Source organism: Fukomys damarensis, unplaced genomic scaffold, assembly GCF_012274545.1.
Source record: "Fukomys damarensis isolate Sample0158 unplaced genomic scaffold, DMR_v1.0_HiC HiC_scaffold_39, whole genome shotgun sequence".
Taxonomy (NCBI): Eukaryota; Metazoa; Chordata; class Mammalia; order Rodentia; family Bathyergidae; genus Fukomys; species Fukomys damarensis.
The window spans coordinates 104506847-104512792 of NW_022900951.1; the positions used below are offsets into that span (position 1 = coordinate 104506847).

The 5946-nt window shown below is 34.1% G+C and overlaps 1 pseudogene; it reads right to left on the reverse strand.

Annotated features, from left to right (window-relative positions):
• Window positions 1-1114: 1114 nt before the first annotated feature.
• Window positions 1115-2250, reverse strand: LOC104850909 (annotated as a pseudogene).
• Window positions 2251-5946: the final 3696 nt, after the last annotated feature.

A 5946-nucleotide genomic window follows, 5' to 3' on the forward strand; every position in this document is an offset into this window, starting at 1 on the left:
ACAATGGATAATTAGATCTGGGTAAATAGTATCCACACCACCTGAAACATTTATTATGTCTTTCTGTAGGAATATTCAAAACCCTTTTTGTTACCTATGAAATATACAATAATTCTTGTCAACCATAATTACCCTACTGTGCTATAGAACATTAGAAGTTATCCCTCCTAGCCAAGTATGCTGCAGACCCATGAACCACCTTCACTGAGTACCTTTTGCACACATTTTTCAGGCTCTTGTAACCTGTATTTTGTTAACTACTTTGAGAATTCTTCCACGTATAAGTGAAAACTTGAGGTATTATTCTTCCCATCCTTAGCCCAGTTAAAATGAGGACATTCAGCTCTATTCATGTTGATGCAAATGACAAAATTTAGTACTTTTCTCATTGAGTTAGTGCTCAACATTACACTGTACGTATGTATACAACATTATCATTATCCATTCATCCATGAATTAATGACTAGATTGATTCCATACTTTGCTTAAATATTATGTAAGTATATATAATTATTTATAAGTATTATAAATATATTGAGCACAAATGCTCTATCATATGTATTTGGTTCTACTGTTGATTGAACTCAGGATCTCATATAGAGTAAGCAAGTGTTCTATCACAGAAAAACATCTCCACTTTCATCATCAGTGCAATTGATTTTATGTTGTTATTTTACTTTACCTTATTTTATTTTGTTATTTCTTGAGTCATTTTTCACTAAGCTGCCCAGGCTGGACTCCAAAATACAATTTTCCTACCTCAGTCTGCTAAGTAACGAGGACTACAGTCATGCACCACCACTCCCCTCTTTCTGGTTTTTAAAGGAAATTGCTTCCTGTTTTTCATAAAGGCTAAACTAATTAACATTCTCACTAGCAATGTGTAGGAGAGTTCCTCTTTCATCACATCTTAACCAGCAATTGATATTATTGTTTCTATAATAAATAATAGATATTCCAACTAGAGAAAACTGATATGCTTTTGATATTTTGATTTGCAATTCCATGATGACGACTGATAATTACTAGTTTTTCAAATACTTGTTGGTTCTTTGTGGGTTTATTGTTTGTTTTTCACAGATTTCATTCACTTGATTTTTCTTCTGTAAAAGTACTATGCTGTAGCTACTGCAGGAGCTTGAGTTATATGGACAGAGACTGTGATGTGGATTTTTACAAGCTGACCAGTGAATTTCTGGTAGGGAGACTAGTGAACACAGTCTCTTTGGGAGGACAGGGTCAGGTAGCTATAGGTCTCGGAGATGACATCAAAGTCGACCTTGGCAAAGTTGCCCCTGGCAAAGGTGAAGCAGTCAATACCAGCTATCAGCAGCAGCTTCTTGGGCAAAGGGGCTAAAATGATGCCAGAGACTCTGGGGGCACACAGAGCCCAGAGTCATGGAGCCACAGAAGTCTTTCTCCTTGGAAGGGGCAGTGTGGGGCTTGCCAGTATTGTTCCCCCCGTAACTTCTCCACACCAAGGCTGTGGAGAGCTTGGCCAAGATGATGGCCCTGCCAAGAGCAGTGCCCCTCCTCCGTGGAGCCCTTTACACCCAGACCAACGTGACGTTTGTCATTCGCAATGGTTATGTATGCTTTGATCCTGGTCTACTGGTCAGCACAAGTTTGCTTCTGCATGGGTATGAGCTTCAGAACTTTATCTTTGTGGGATGTGACCAAGAAAAAGTCAATAATCTGGAATCCTTGATGGACAAGGAGTAAAGGATGTTTCCTCTAGGGACTTTATCTTCATGTCCTTGACCAGCTGGATCAGTTTGCTGACAGGAATCCACTCATTGTTCTTGGCCTTAATGCCTAGAGCCCCCTCCTCAGCTCCGGCCCTGTGGTGCTGCTCCTGTGTCCTCTGCCTGGTAGGCCACTGCTAACGCCTCTGTGGTTGCCTCTGCTCTCTCCAGTATCTGGGCCACTGCTGCACTAGCGTCCTCTGCTAATTGGTGTTTTTCGGAAAAAGCACTTGTTGGCTGTTTGTGTATCATCTTTTGAGAGATGTCTATTCAAGTCTTTTGCCCATTTTAAAATAGTATTTATTTTCTATTCATTTGTTTGAGTTTTTTATACACACTGGTAATTACTTTCTGGTCATTTAAAGAGCTTGTAGATACTGCTCCCATTCTGTGTAAGGCATATTTTCATTGTAATGATCATTTCCTTTATTATAAAGAAATATTTTATTTTCATATAATCCATTTTATCAAGTTTTGCTTATATTACCTCCACTTTTGGATTCATATTCAAATTTATTTGCCCAAATCAATGTCCTAATATGTTTTTTTCTCATATATTTTCTGTAATTTCACAGTTTTGAATCTTGCATTTGTGCCTTTGATAATTTTTAGTAAATTCCTGTATAGTATGAGAGATTAAAGTCTATTTCCTTCTTTATGTAGACACCCAGTTTTCCCAGTAGCATTTACTGAATATGTTGTCCTTTCTCCAGTGAATATGATTTGCCACATTTGTTAAAAATCTTTTTGCTGCAAATATATGGGTTTATTTATTTTTGTTCATTGATTTTTGTATCACTTTGTTTTCCACTTTCTTGCTGTTGGAGCTAATATTGCTTTGCGGTATGTTTTGAAGTCATTAGACCTTGTAAGGACTCCAGCTTTGTTCTGTTTCCCCAGGATTGATTTTGCTATTCAAGGCCTTTTGTGGTTCCATATGAATTGGACATTATTTTGTTTCTCTGAAGTATGTCCTGGATATTTTGATAGGGATTATATCAAATCTCTAGATTGCTTTGTAGAATATAAACATTTTAATAACATTAACTCTTCCAATTCTTAAACATTAAATCTCTTTTCCTTTTTACAGATTTTTCATCAGTGCTTTATAATTTACATTGTAGAAATCAATTTGTTGGTTAAATTGATTTCCAAATATTTTTATCTTCATCCACTTTGAGTCCTGTTTATTAAATTCTTTCTCCATCTTTTGTTGTTGTAACAATTTAAAATCTAGTAAGTTTTGTATGTTGCTTTTGTATCGTTATTGACTTCATTCGTAAGTTCTAACATTTTTGAATGGGTTCAATTTTATTGATTTTATTTTCCCGCATTTGTGTACATAAGCATAGGGTTCTAGTGAAGCCAAGGAGAATAAGTTGAATTTAAAAGAAAGTGAAAAAATGGAATACTACTTAGGCATCAAGAATGAGAAATTAAACTCATTCATAGGAAAATGGATACATATTGAAGATATACTCCTAAGTGAAATAAATAAGTCACACACGTGTAAATACTGAATAGTTTCTCTGGTGTGAATAAACTGTAATAGTACCTAAGATCATAAAGAGATAAATGACATTGTGAAATGGGAAGAAAAGGGCTAAAGGTGTAGGGAAAGTGGGAAGGGTAGGGGAAAGGTAGTAAGGGACAAGAAAAAATATGAGAAAAGAAAATAATGGAAACAAAGTCTTTGTAAATAGGGAAGGGTCAAGGGGGAGAAGGGAGGGCAGGGGTATGGGAAAAAATGGAAACCAAGACCTGTCGTGTAAAGTTACAAGATCCCAATGATGAATGTAACTGTACTGTATACCTAAAATGTACCAATAAACTTAATAAAAGAAAAAAAAACAGCCTTCACAAAAGAATTGAATTCATAAGTCAAGGATGTACTTTGCCAGACATACCAAATGAAAACAGAATCTTATAGGTAAGCAATGAATCGCTTATAAAGAAAACAAACCTCAAAATTACAACATATTTCTCAATATAAATCTTAAAGGCAAAGCGTGCATAGAACAGTGTTTCAAGTTCTCAAATAAAGCAACTTCCAATCCAAACTATTATGTCCTGCAAAATTATTTTTCAAAATGTGGTGTAAAAATGAGTTACTTTCATGAAAAATATAACCTAAGGAAATCCATTAGCCAACAAACCACCACTTCAAAAAATGCACAAGGATATCCTAACAGGATACAATGAAGCTAACAATGCCAAAAAGTCCGATAAAATGAGTTTAGCAGATAGGGCTAGCAATTAAGTAGAAGGGAAGGAAAGCAAAGCAAGAACAGGAAATTAGTACAAAGACAAGAATAGGTAAACAGCTATCCATTATAACTATCAATGTAAATGAATTCAGTTAAGAAATCAAAAGACACAGATAAGCAAAATGGATCAAGAAAGAAAATTCAGAGGTATATTACATAGAAGAATCATATTTAATCCAAGAAGAAATGGACGAGTGTTAGACCTAGATGACAGGGCTGTGGTCAATCAAAAATCAAAGGAGGGAAAAAATATGACATGGATCAGGAACCCCAAAGCAAGCAAAAATAGTTATCATATTTTCAGACAAAATGAATTTCAAGCCAAAGCTGATCAAACCAAGCATACATTACATATCACATATGCAATTAGAAATGAAAAATTAAAATCACAACAGAAATTGTTGAAATCCAGAATGTTATTAGCAGCTATTTCACAAATATATATGCCAAACAACTGGAGAACTTAGAACTAAGAGGTTTCTAGCTAACTGAACAAACAAAACTTAAAAATCTTAATCAATTCAATAACAGGGAATAAAATTGAAACAACAATAATAAAAATGCTACAAACTAGAAAAGTGAAAGACCTGTTTGATTTACAGGAAAGTTCTGCAACTTCAGGTAAGATCTAATCCCAGTACTCCTCAAATTTTTTAATCAGATTGAAAGGAAAAGTGTTCTTTAAAAATCATTCTGAAAAGCTGACACATTTTTTTCATCCCCAAACCCAAAATGGAGCCACACAAAAGGGAGAAATATAGGCCAATTCCTCTAATGCACATAGATGCAAGAATCCTTAAAATGATACAAACAAAATACATGTCACAAATCATAAAAAACATCATATAACACGGCCAAGTAGGCCTCATTTCAAGAATAGTTCAACAAATGCAAATTCATAAATGTAATTCATCACATTAATGGAGGTAAGAATGAAAATCACGTGATCATCTCAACAGATGCTGAAAAAGCCTTTGACAGAATCCAATATCCATTCACGACAAAAACACAAAAGAAAATATAGAAGGTGTTTATAGCAACAAGATGAAAGCTATTTATACCCAAACTGCTAGCAACATCATATAAAATGGGGAATAACAGAAAGTCTTTCTTCTAAAATCATGAACAAGACAAGGACATTCATTATCACTTTTATTTAATATATCTCTCAAAATATTAGCTATTTGGGCAAGACAAAGAAATAAAAGTGATACATATTAGAAAATGATGAAGTAAAAATGTGATTTAAATTTTGTAATCAAGTTTCAAGCTGTCATTATCCTTTGCTTACCAAGATACACAAAAACTCTACCAAAAGACTCCTAAAATTGATAGCCAAATTCAGCAACATAGCAGGATACAAAATAAACACACAAAAATAAATATCATTCTTATACACTAAGACTGAACTCACTGAAAAAGCAATTAGGAAAACAATACCATTCATAGTAACATGAAAAATTAATAATGAGGTATTCAACTATCAAAGGAAGTGAAAGTTCTCTACAATGAAAATTATATTATTCTGAAGAAGGAAATCAAGAAGGACATTAGAAAATGGAAAAGTATCTCCTATCCCAGGACCGACATAATCAAATAATCAAAATGGCTAAACTTCCAAAACTGATGTACAGATTCAATTCAATTCCAAGAAACTTACCAAAGTCATTTCTTGCAAGACTAGAGAAAATAATCATCAAATTTACATGGAATCAGAAGAGATCCAGAATAGCAAAACCAACCCCAAATAACAGAAGTAAAGCAGGTGGTATCATAATCCACTATTTATACTATTAAGTTATAGTATAAAGTCACATTATAAATCAACAGTGATTAAAACTGCATGAAACTGGTACGAAGAGATGCAGGTAGATCAATAGAACAAAATAGAAGATGAAGAAACAGCACCAGGAACATACAATTATTTGATCCTT